Raw genomic sequence first — 13816 nt, 5'->3', positions numbered from 1 at the left:
TCTATACAATCCCCATGATCGTATACCCTGGCCTGGTCTACCACTGCTAGGTAGATGGCACACAACTTGGTACTTGTGTATTATAGCGGCACCCCCGATGTACATCGTACGATGAACGTATCGCATCGCATGCCATGTACCCGATGGCATGTGATGCGACGCGATTTTGACCCCCTATACGATGAAAAATCGTATAAGCACCCTAAAGGGTGCTTTTGAGCACCCTAATGGGTGCTTACAATGTTAAATGCACCCCCACGCCACCCCCCCACTATAAACGTGAACCCGAAGCGTGGCGAGCGGCGGCGGTACGCGTCCTACGACCTTTTCATATGCCTTTACAATGCCATACGATGCGATGCGATTAAACATTGTATAAGCACCCTAATGGGTGCTTATACAATGTTAAGCACCCTAATGGGTGCTTACAATGTTAAATGCACCCCCACGCCACCCCCTCACTATAAACGTGAACCCGAAGCGTGGCGAGCGCAGCGAGCCCGCGAGGGGCGGCGGTACGCGAGGGGCGGCGGTACGCGTCCTACGACCTTTTCATACCCCCACTATCCACGTCGGCGTGGAGTTGAGAATAGAATAGTGTGGCGAGCCCCGCGAGGGGACGCGGATACCTTCACAGGTAAACGCGTCCCTTCGCGGGCTTCACAGGTATCCGCTGCGCTCGCCACGCTTCGGGCTCGGTGGCTCGCTGCGCTCGCCACACTATTCTATTCTCAACTCCACGCCGACGTGGATAGTGGGGGTATGAAAAGGTCGTAGGACGCGTACCGCTGCGCTCGCCACGCTTCGGGTTCACGTTTATAGTGGGGGGGTGGCGTGGGGGTGCATTTAACATTGTAAGCACCCATTAGGGTGCTTAACATTGTATAAGCACCCATTAGGGTGCTTATACAATGTTTAATCGCATCGCATCGTATGGCATTGTATGCCATGTACAATGGCATACAATTTGAAAATTGTATGCCATCGTACACTATCGAACAATATTGCGTCGCATCGCATACCATCGTATGCGTTATGGTATGCGATGCGATGGGCGCCCCCAAAATACACAAGTACCCAACACTTTACTTGTACTTTGCTTCGGGCACTGAGAACCCAATAACAACCCTAAATGGCTGTCTAGCTGAGCTCCAGGGGTGGATGAGTGCAAATTGGCGGAGAATGAATCCTGATAAAACAGAGGTCCTTATGATAGGGCCTCAACATCTAAGGACAAGACTCCAGGATAGCCACCTGAACCTAACTGCTTTTGAGCACCCTAATGGGTGCTTACAATGTTAAATGCACCCCCACGCCACCCCCCACTATAAACGTGAACCCGAAGCGTGGCGAGCGGCGGCGGTACGCGTCCTACGACCTTTTCATATGCCTTTACAATGCCATACGATGCGATGCGATTAAACATTGTATAAGCACCCTAATGGGTGCTTATACAATGTTAAGCACCCTAATGGGTGCTTACAATGTTAAATGCACCCCCACGCAACCCCCCCCCCACTATAAACGTGAACCCGAAGCGTGGCGAGCGCAGCGGTACGCGAGGGGCGGCGGTACGCGTCCTACAACCTTTTCATACCCCCACTATCCACGTCGGCGTGGAGTTGAGAATAGAATAGTGTGGCGAGCGCAGCGAGCCACCGAGCCCGAAGCGTGGCGAGCGCAGCGAGCCCCGCGAGGGGACGCGGATACCTTCACAGGTAAACGCGTCCCTTCGCGGGCTTCACAGGTATCCGCTGCGCTCGCCACGCTTCGGGCTCGGTGCGCTCGCCACACTATTCTATTCTCAACTCCACGCCGATGTGGATAGTGGGGGTATGAAAAGGTCGTAGGACGCGTACCGCCGCCCCTCGCGGGCTCGCTGCGCTCGCCACGCTTCGGGTTCACGTTTATAGTGGGGGGGTGGCGTGGGGGTGCATTTAACATTGTAAGCACCCATTAGGGTGCTTAACATTGTATAAGCACCCATTAGGGTGCTTATACAATGTTTAATCGCATCGCATCGTATGGCATTGTATGCCATGTACAATGGCATACAATTTGAAAATTGTATGCCATCGTACACTATCAAACAATATTGCGTCGCATCGCATACCATCGTATGCGTTATGGTATGCGATGCGATGGGCGCCCCCAAAATACACAAGTACCCACAACTTTACTTGTACTTTGCTTCGGGCACTGAGAACCCAATAACAACCCTAAATGGCTGTCTAGCTGAGCTCCAGGGGTGGATGAGTGCAAATTGGCGGAGAATGAATCCTGATAAAACAGAGGTCCTTATGATAGGGCCTCAACATCTAAGGACAAGACTCCAGGATAGCCACCTAACTGAACTGACGCTTGGGGGTACAGAATTACAATACGTTGATGCGGTATCTTGGTGTTGTACTGGATGGTGATTTGACACTTAAACATCAGATATCAGCCACAATCAAATTCTCATTCTTTCATCTGAGGAACATAGCCAGAAGCAAACACTTAATTATATCTGCCAAAAATCATACTGTACATGCATGTGTAGCATCTCGGTTGAATTACTGCAATGCCCTCTACCTTGGTCTCCCAGCAAAAGAATTGCACCAATTACAGCTGGTACAAAACACAGCTGCCAATGTTTCAACCAACCAGACCTGTTCTAGCCACATTACTTCCATTCTCTTCTCCCTTCACTGGCTGCCTATAAGATGGCGAATCATCTTCAAGATAAACTTATTGAGTTTCAAAACCCTTCATGACCAAGACATCAGGTTCCTAAGTAGCTTCTGATAATATAGTCTCCTACCCAATTACTGCGATCTGTAGATGAAGGAATTTTAGAATTACCGTATATACTCGAGTATAAGTCGATCCGAATATAAGCCGAGGCACCTAATTTTACAACAAAAAAACTGGGAAAACATATTGACTCAAATGGGACCCTCACTCGAGTATAAGCCGAGGGGGGCTTTTTCAGCATAAAAAATGTTCTGAAAAAGTAGGCTTATACTCGAGTATATATGGTACGTAGATACTTTTAGCTCTGACTTTATGGAACTCACATTACTGCACAGTTCGAGAGGTCCCTATCTAGAATCCTTCAAAAAACAGACTCAAGACTTTCCTGTTTACTCAAACATTTCCATAATTCCCTTAAGTATCTCCATGCTCTCAGTAGTTACTGAAAAGCTTTTCTGTACTTCATTGTTCCTATACTGTATTATGTTAATTCTATCTGTTAGTCCTTGAGTCCTATTGGACAAAGAGCGCTATATAAATAAAATTATTATTATTATTATTATTATTATTATTATTATTATTATTATGATGATGATGATAATGATGCAATGATCATGCAATTCATATGATGGTCATATGATGGTCACTTAAATGCTGAAATAAGAAATAATTATCATGAACTGATGAGGAGTCAGGCCTATACAGTCACGTGAAAAACCCGCCCCAATCAGCGATAGACACTATTGCTGGGATTCCCGGTCACGTGACCGCTTGGCTTATGCGTGATTGGCTGGGATCGACTAAATTTTCACAGCTGTATTTAAATGGATTTAGATGTAAGGTATTATAGAGGCCCTAAACAAACAGGCAGTATCAAGCCTTGAAAAAGATTCCAGTCACAGGGCGCTGACCATGCCCTCCAACAGTGATGAAAATGGGCATTGGCCATGTGATCCTGACATTACCATGAAGCCACCACCCCTCTGTAGAAGGCCACACCCCTTTTTTGGAGAGCACAGCGGGGCCACTCGCAAGTGGCCCCCTGCATGATTTTTAGAAGCTAGGAGGTATGGAGTGATGATTGATGTACACTTGGCAAGTGGTTCCATTTATCGGAGGAGTTACAGCATTTATTAAGTCTTGTTATTTTTGCTGCACAGATGGTTGGGGACCTCTAGAGTTATGGCATTACCTGTATTGGGGTTATTGTTTACTTATACTACATCTTTCTAATTATTTCCTTAATTCTTTTTTTTTTTTTTTTTAAAGAAGTTTTTATTGACAGGAAAATGAAAAACATCAATACAAAATTGACATTGCGTCTAATGAACACAACAAATGAAATTCGTTTACACCCAGTAGAAATAACTGACGGTACAATATGATCACAGTTAGCAGTGTAGCAGGGCACAACCCAGTCTTAAGTGTAGACACACAACCACATTTATGAACTAGAAAGGGGGGTCGTTGCTCAGTGATTCCAATAGATACCAAGAGGTATTTGAGAAAAAGTTCCTGAGGGCTGTTCGTAAAGTTGGTGATAAAGTTTTGACGTACGGCAGCCACGTGTCAAAAATTTGAGGTGTGGGCGCCGGGGGGTCTACGGGGCTATTGTTACCCACTGCCATCTGCCCATGCCGCTGGTGCTTCTGTCTGCGGGTCCTGGCTCTCCCGGCTCCTGCTGCTAATAAAAAATGTGACACTCGGACAATGGCTGCCCCCATACTGCAGACCGTTAAAAATGGTCTGCTGCATGGAGGCAGCCATTTTCCGAGTGTCACTTTTCATTAGCAGCAGGAGCCGGGAGAACTGTGACCCGCAGACAGATGCGGCAGGAGGTACCGGCCACCCAGGGGGTGGTGGGGGTGGGGTGTTTAACACTACAGGGGGGGGGGGGAGTTTGTTAACCTTACTGGGGGGGTGCTGCCAAAATTTACATCAGGGGGTGCATAATTAATAGTTACACCACTGCCTAGGATCTACTCGAGTCAGTGGAGTCACTAGCCAGCTATGGTGGGTGCGGCTCACTCCCGGGTGTCACACTCAAAATGGGTGACACAAAAGTGCCAGCACTGAAGACAGATATCTTTATCTGGGGACACCCATCATCTCCATGGATGCTGCACATGTCCCTTTAGTGACAGAATGGGGAAAGACCACACCCCCTTTAAATTAGCCCAAACCTTGTTTTTGGATGGGTGCACCTCTAGCACCGCGGGGGATGTGGTTGTCAATGCACACCTCTGACTCTAACTACTCCACTATTACAACTAAACATGGCCTCTTAAGCAGTTGCTTTGTGACTGGGACCAAAGTTGTCTTACTAGACAACTCACACATGTAATGGGCCTTATTCTAATCGACTCTTTCTGACAAAATCCTTCTTAGATGGACAAAACCATGTGCACTGCAGGTGGGGCAGATGTAACATGAGCAGAGAGAATTAGATTTGGGTGAGTTTCTGTGCAGGGTAAATACTGACTGCTTTATTTTTACACTGCAATATAAACCTCACTTTGAAGTAACTTCTGCCCCACCTGCAGTGCACATGGTTTTGTCCATCTAATAAGGATTTTGTCAGAAAGAGTGAACTAGAATAAGACCCTCTGGTACTTATGTAATATCTGGGCTCCTGTTTTTCTTATGAGACCGCGTCCGCTCGCCACGCTTCAGGGACGGTGGCTCGCTGCGCTCGCCACACTATATAAAATCAACTCCATGCGTAGTTGGATAGTAGGGGTATGAAAAAATGGGGTGCATTTAACATGGGAGCCCAGATAATACACAAGTACCGACCCTCTATTATCCTGTAAAGGACCCTTTCTACCTTCATTTTAGGACACCTCGCAGTTTCGACCCAGGGATCACTAACCTCGTCTCAGGTGTTAACTATATCGTAACTTGGGTACGTGCGTATGTTTCCTACATATTTCACATGTGCACTGTAGAAAATTAAATTGCTATACTGCATACAATAGCGGCATTGGCAGAGGCTTAACTATAGCACCGCAGCCCCCGCGGCCGCGGGGGGGCGCTGTGCATGTGTGGGCACCGGGGGGCTGTGGTGCTATAGTTAGCCTCCTCCCGTCCGCCCATCTGCCGCCCGCCCATTCACCGCCCGCCCATCCGCCACCCGCAGCCTTATCTGACTTCACTGGTCCCGTCCCGGCTCCCTTGCTGGCTTCATTCTTCTGCTAGTGAGACGGACCACAATAAAATGTCCGCCCCATATAGCAGACAGTTCTCTGAAACTGTCTGCTGTATGGGGGCGGACATTTTGTGTTGGTCCGTCTCACTAGCAGAAGAATAAAGCCAGCAAGGGAGCCGGGACGGGACCAGCAAGACAGGTAAGGCTGCGGGCGGGAGGTGCGGCGGGGGGTGCCCCCCATTAACGGCGGGGGGGCGCCCAATTCATACTTACGCCACTGGGCATTGGGTTTTATTTACTAAGATGGGAGTTCTATTGAAGATGGGAAGTTGCTATAGGCAGCCAATCAGATTCTATTATCTTCTAGAAGGTGCTACATAAATAAGATGTAGATTCTAATTGGTTGCTATGGGCAACATCCCATTAGTGAATAACCCTCATTGTGTCCAATGCTTTTCTGGCTATATTGATTATTTGTCATACATTCAAAAGGAATGGAAAAAAATAGCAATAAAAATATATTATAAACAGCAGTTTAGGAATCCATGGGCTTGGTCTTTTTACAGCACTCTTTGGTAGCAATGGAGTCTGTGAGTGGCAACAAAACAGCAACATACAGTACATTCAATAAAAAGCTTCTACATTCCATCCCAGTAAATGTGACATCACTGCTGAAACTCCTGCCAGGAATTCTGTGTTCTAACACTTCATTCATTTACTAGATTCTCATGTCTTATAGACGGGTCATGAAAATATGAATAGAAGCCACCAATCATTCTGCCATATACATTGGAAGAATGCCTTGGCTGTAACTAGAGCCAAGTGATAAGCTTTGCAATGAAAATGCACCAGTATGAGAAACAAAATAGGATATATACTGTAAGGCCTGGTTCAGACCTGATTGCTGATCTGCAAAGTTGCAGAAGACTGCGAGTACAAATGGCAATGGAGTCATCTGCATCCAGGCTCCTGCTCCCAATGGGGCGCCTCTCCTCCCCTGCCAGTTTGAATCAGTTAATGGAAAGCCTTCAATATTGGTTCTGTGGCTAACCTAATTTTTGTAAGTGTCACACCCATGACCTGTCTTACTGCAGACAGACACCTTACTAATTGAGCTATTTTGGGAACACCAATAGTTATCTTGCCTCCAAGCTACCGGGAGGAACTTATGCCACTGAACTGGAGGGTGCTAAAAAGATACAGTAGCAGCCAATCAACTCCTTACTGTCATTTCTGAAATACATTTCTGTATCATAGCATTTTAGAGCTGATTGGCTGGTACTTTATCACTCTCCACTTTATCAATGATGAAGGCTTAATAAATTTGGCCCTATAGGCCTAATTCAGCTTCATACACAGATTTCCAAAAATGGCTATTAAGTGATTTTCAGCACTCTGCGCATGTTTTGAAGTGGCAGTTTGGGTGTATGACCCCTTAAACTGCGGTTGCATTCAGGAAAATATATCCACAGTGTAAGGGTCGGCAGTTTGGCGACTTTGCTTTGTCTACAGTGCAGTGATGCCGCGTTGTGGGGATGCAGTCCAGACAATGCAGGTGCGTCCAGACTCTCAGCGGGGTGGGCGGCAGCAGCTGAGCTATATCACATTCAGCTACTCCGACTCAAAATAAGGTGGCCCGGCGACTGGCCCTTGCCCTGCGCTGGGTTGCCCCACGCATGCTAGTGCCAGGAGTTGTAGTGTCACCAATTTTCCCTATTTTCCGAATATACTGTAGGCCCAATGCCTATAATAGCAGCTAGATTGTTGTAATGCAAAAGCCCCTTTCTCCAGAACTACGGTTGTATCACCAACATTGCTTTCAGCAGAAACTGCTCAGAATTGTTGCCTTTTTTATGTTACATATTTTGTGCCATTTACCTTTCCAAACATTTAAATTGCTCTCTAAGGAAAAATACTAGCAAAGCTACATTGCAAAGTTAATGGCCAGAAGCAATAAATGGTGGCATCATGGGGCGGAACAATTTGGATGAGGGCCTAGTGATGCTGGTCCACCCTCCCAAGGGCCCCACTATGCTCTCAGAAAAGTAGAGAAGCAGGACAAAACACACATGCTTTCTGAAGGGGGGGTCTATACACTGTATGTGCTTATGAGGAAAATGTAACATTTATATGTAACCCTCTCCTCTCTGATGTCTGCAGTGTATTTTCCCTCCTTGCTTGACATACACTTTGCTTCCCCTCAGTTCCCTCTCATACCTACCATTATGACCTTCATGCCTCTTGTCTCCTCTCACTGCCCATTTACCTAAATTGTCTCATCACATTGGCTTATGAAAAGTACATCTGCCTGTATCACAATCATTTTCTGCTTTCTGCTGCTGAGCCTACTGGCCCTGCGTAATGGGGGTTATTTAGATGTGATTGGAGGTGTGCTAAGCATCACAAGGTACTGATTATCGATACTATGTGCATGACCCACTCTGTGCATGCGTGAATGGTTCCTGCGACATTCTAGTATAAGACTGTGAGTTGTTGCATACCTCCCAACTGTCCCGCTTTTCACGGGAATGTCCCGGTTTTTTTGGGACATTCCTGCTTGGTGCCCGGGTTCGGAAGTGTCCCGCGGGGGGGGGGGGGGGGGGGGCAGTTGGGAGTCACCCGTCACCTGTGAATAGACGCTATTCCTGCAGTCAGAAGGGCTCGGGGCATAGCCAGCAGCTCACGGAGCTGCTGGGCATGCCCCCACAGCAGTGAAAATGGGGCGTAGCCTCGTGATAGTGCCGCAAGTACAGGCCATGCCCCTTCCTGCTAGGCTACACCCCCAAAACTTTGACACGTGCACTGTCCCTCTGTGCAGGCATCAAATGTTGGGAGGAATAGTTATTGACAGTCTGGTGCCATTTGGGGGCAGGGAGGCATGTGGGGAGGGAAGTTACCAGAGATCTTTGCCATTGCACAAATTCCCTGGCCTCTGTGATGCTGTGTGACCTGCGGGTGCTTTAAGCCGTTTGATGGTGAATGAGCGGTCCAATGTTACGTCTTAGGATACAGGTTGAATCACTCCTGCCTGGTACCACCCAGCCTGCACTGCAATGGTGCATTCACTGCTGCTGGACTGTGAGATGGGACCCACTTATGAATGCTAATTCATGCTGCAGAACGCTGAGTCTGACCCTGACCCACCAGCCATTGTCACTTTTTTTTTTTACTATGGTGTGGAGCACCAAATTATAACTCACCTCTGGGCCAATGGGATGAACTTCTGCCTCTGCTGCTGTAGTCTACATATCATTTGTGTACTCCAAAAGGACACTTCCTTCCAGAGAGAAATGTGAGGGACACTGAAGTAGGAGGCACTAGTGATGCAGCAGGCTACAATGTGGAGCATGATGTCAACATCAATCTCATCTGGGCCATCACTGCAGCAAACATTCCCTCAATGCATACTTGCCTACTGTATTTTTGAAAACTAGTTTCAGGGAGATTATAATTGGTAATGGGATTTTGCAAAGCGAGGGGGCATGTCATGCTCCTCCCAAAGGGCGTGTCTAGTTCCATATTTGGGGCCAGATTCTATAAGCTTCAAAAGTGATAAAATGGAGAGTGATAAACAGCCAGCCAATCAGCTCCTACCTGCCAGGCCACAGACTGTGTTTGAAAAATGTCAGGCAGGAGCTGATTGGCTGGCTGTTTATCACTCTCAATTTTATCACTTTTGAAGCTTATAGAATCTGGCCCATGGACAGATTGTGAAAAGATATTGTAAATGTGGCACCTAGAAGCGTGGGTGTGTCCTGCTCCATCTGAGAGGAATCTTTTAAAATGACTTATATCCAAATGTAGATGATCCCCAAAGCAGTTAGTAAGAGATACTATACTTGGTAAAGTGCTGGGAAATGGCGCTGATGATTCAATGTTAATGTAACTATCGCTCATTCCTTTTTTTTTTTTTTTTAAATGTAACAATGTAAATGTGGGCTAGGTGAAATGAGGGAGATTGCTAGACTAATGAGGGAGAGAGGGAGATTGCTGCTGTTTCAGGGAGTCTCCTGCAGAATGCAGGAGGGTAGGCAGCTATGCCTCAATGGTTTAAAATAAAAAATCACCTCACCTAGCAGTGAAGAGATTCGAGCACTGGGAATGAGGGGGGGGGGGGTGTTTGGCACAGTGGCATTTAGGTGCTTGCAAAGCAGTGAATGACAGCTGCTTATCAAGCCAACCTGAATTTGGTCCTACAGTATATGTAGTTTACATTTTGTCTCATTCAGAGCAGTACAACACACTCCAGAGCCCTCTGAAGTGGGTAACTTACAATATTTTTTGCTAAGCCTGTATATAAGTAGTTACAGTTGCACATACTTAGTGTACATTGACTTGTAGGTGTGAGCTAATTGAATTGTCCCTTATACAGTATGTATACATTCACAGACTATGGGCCTAATTTAGCAGGGTTCTGTAATCAGAGACTTTGCAGTGGACTGTGAGCAGAAAGCCGCTGCTCATTATGAAAGAAAAAACACCCCATGCAAATTGTGAATACATGCATTAACAAATCCATTCGCATTTCCCAGAAAGTCAAAGAGTTATTGCCATCTGTGTTAATGTGAGGCTTTCACTAATCTGCAATTAAGACAAGGTGGAAGTGGTCATCGCTGGTGTCACAGACCCACCCTAATAACGCTTAATTCCCAGTAAATGGCTTGTTTCTGCCCCCAAAATGCTAGCTTCCAGTCAGCTAAACTGCGGCTACATTGCAAGTGTGATCCATTCCCATTTTCATTTGCTAATTGCCTTTGCGCATGTACGGTATGAGTCTTTCGATAATTGCTCAATTTGAGAATTCTTTAATTAGCAATTCATGCTGAATAACCCTGTATAGTCTGGGTACAAAGACAGTGTAAAACACATATCATGTATGATCCATAAAGTTTAGTGAAGAACAGATTTCAATCAATACACGCTGTATGAAGTTATTGTCAAATAGAAATATCAAATCTACAAGTTTAGATTTTGTTCTTGCAGTATAGGTATAACCTATTTTATATAACCTGATACAGCTATTGTTATTGGCTGTATATGCCTCATAGACAGCTTTGCCAAGATTGTTTCGATATTTTCTTCCAGGTTGAAGGTTAAAGGATACCAAAACCACTTCTTATCCTGCTTACTCTTCATATTTCATTTTTTTATTGGTTGGATTAAAGTTGCTCTTTGTCCTTTAAAGATAATGTGTGTTTCATATTACTGCACATATCTAACAATGAAACAGATTTTAGTTAATTTTTACTTTATATCATACTTCGAATTTTTATCACCTTCCTTCAAAAGAATTGAACACATCTGTGGATTGGCAGGATGACTGTACCAGTTACACAGATCTTTCTGCTCCAGTATGTGTAATACATTTCTTTTACAATCCAAAATCCCCTACAGGGCTGTTTCTAGATAATTCAGCTCCCAGTGCAAACAGTTAAAATTTGCCCCACCCCATATATATAGTTTCATAGTGAAGAAACTGCGGCACGCTTGCCAAAAAAAGGTTTTATTGTAAGGGGTGTGTTCTAATTCTAAGGTATGTGGTCTAGAAGGAAAACAATTACCTTACACCCCACTTTTGCAACCTGCATGACCAGTCATTGGTTACCGCAGGAATGGCTGTTGTCCTCCAATTGTCCTCCAATGCTTATGCAATATACTTTGTTTGATAATACAATTTTTATTCCTTATTCTGGTAGTGGTGCTAAATGACACACAAAGAGGGAACTCCCTTATGTTGTGTACATGTTAGACAATGTGTACCCAGTGTGACATCGCCAGTGACAGGACCACATGTAAGTGCTATATGGTCATTAGGCCGACAAGCATTAGATCGACAAGCATTGGGTTGACAAGCTGAAAGGTCGACATGGGTCTAGGTCGACACAAGCATTAGGTCAACATGGGCAAGGTCGACAGTCAAAAGGTCGACATGGGGTTTTCCACTTTTTTTTTAGCTGAAATGTGCCAACAGATGGTATTTCATGCCCTGCCATCTACTAGGGTGTGGTGGGAGAATAAAATAGTGTGCCAAGCGTGCCCGAACCATGGCGAGTGCAGCGAGCCATGTTAGTGAATATAGGTGCCACGTTTCAGTGTCCATGTCGACTGTGTCAACATTCGGCTCAAAAAAGGGGGGAAAACCCATGTTGACCTTTTGACTGTTGACCTTGCCATGTCGACCTAATGCTTATGTCAACCTAATGACCTGTCAACCTAGCCCCTTGTTGACCCAATGGTGTTGACCCAATGCTTGTCGACCTAATGATCCATACCCATTTAAATGCCCTCCCAGTTGTGGCATCAGTCCCGACTGTTCATGCAGCGTGTATGCAGAACATGCTGCCTGATCCATCTAGAGAGACATGTCTGCAGATAAAGGGGAGTATTCAATTCAGGATTCTGAATGTTGGAACGTCCCAACAGTTGGAATCCCAGCTGTTTTTGCCGGCTTCTGACAGTAATTCAACTGTTGGTATTAAAAGTACCAACTTCGAGTGTTGAAAAGTCCTGAAATAGGCAAAATCAGACATGAATTGTCAGAAAACAGGCGTGAATTTGACAATCTGACTTTAAAAAAGAAAAAATAGAACAGATCTGACTTTAAAAAAGTCAGCTCTGACAGCCTATAATTATATTAGTAAAAGAAGCATTGAATAGGTGAGTACCGATATGAGGAGAAAAGGAGCATGAGGGAGAAAGGGTAGGGAGGGGTGGAGAAAGAATAGGGAGGGAGGGAAGGAGAGAAAATAAAGGATAGGGAGGGAGGGAGGATGGAGAAAGGAGAGGGTGGGAGAAAGGATAAGGAGGGAGAAAGAATAGGGAGGTAGGGAGAAAGGATGGGAAGGGAGAGAGAAAGGATAGGGAGGGAGGGAGAAAGGAGAGGGAGGGAGGGAGAAAGGAGAGGGAGGGAGAAAGGAGAGGGAGGGAGAAAGGAGAGGGAGGGAAGGAGAAGGAGGTAAGGAGGGAGAAAGGATAGAGGGAGGAAAGGAGAGGGAGGGAGGGAAGGAAAAAGAAAAGGGAGGGAAGGAGAAAGGAGAGTGAAGGAGAAATGAGAGGGAAGGAGAAAGAAGAGGGAGAGAGAAAGGAGAGGCACGGAGGGAGAAAGGAGATGGAGACAGGGAGAAAGGATATGGAGGGAGAAAGGAGAGGGAGGCAGAAAGGAGAGGGAGAGAGAAAGGAGCGGGATGGAGAAAGGATAGGGAGGGAGGGAAGGAGAAAGAATAGGGAGGGCGGGAAAGAAGGAGAAAAAAGAAAAGATAGGGAGGGAGAAAGGATAGGGAGGTAGGGAGAATGGATGGGAAGGGAGAGAGAAAGGATAGGGAGGACGAATGGATAGGGAGGGAGAAAGGATAGAGTGGGAGGAGGGATAGAGAAAGCAGAGGGAGGGAGAAAGCGAGGGAGGCAGAAAGGAGAGGGAGGAAAGGGGGGAGAAAGGAGAGAGAGTGAGAGAGGAGGAAGGAGAGGTAGGGAGAAAGGATATGGAGGGAGGGAGAAAGGAGGAGAAAGTAAGGAGAAGGAGTGAGGGAGGGAGAAAGGAGAGGGAGGGAGGGAGAGAGAGGGAGGAAGTATAGGAATGGAGGAAGGATAGTGAGGGAGGAAGAAAGTAGAGGGAGGATAGGGAGGAAAGATAGAGATGAAGGATATGGAGGAAGAAAGGATAGGGAGGGCGAATGGATAGGGAGGGAGAAAGGATAGAGTGGGAGGAGGGATAGAGAAAGCAGAGGGAGGGAGAAAGCAAGGGAGGCAGAAAGGAGAGGGAGGAAAGGGGGGAGAAAGGAGAGAGAGTGAGAGAGGAGGAAGGAGAGGTAGGGAGAAAGGATATGGAGGGAGGGAGAAAGGAGGAGAAAGTAAGGAAAAGGAGTGAGGGAGGGAGGGAGGGAGGGAGAGAGAGGGAGGAAGTATAGGAATGGAGGAAGGATAGTGAGGGAGGAA

Source organism: Crinia signifera, chromosome 4 (genome assembly GCF_055691185.1).
Source record: "Crinia signifera chromosome 4, ASM5569118v1, whole genome shotgun sequence".
Classification (NCBI taxonomy): Eukaryota; Metazoa; Chordata; class Amphibia; order Anura; family Myobatrachidae; genus Crinia; species Crinia signifera.
This window is presented reverse-complemented; position numbering follows the sequence as displayed.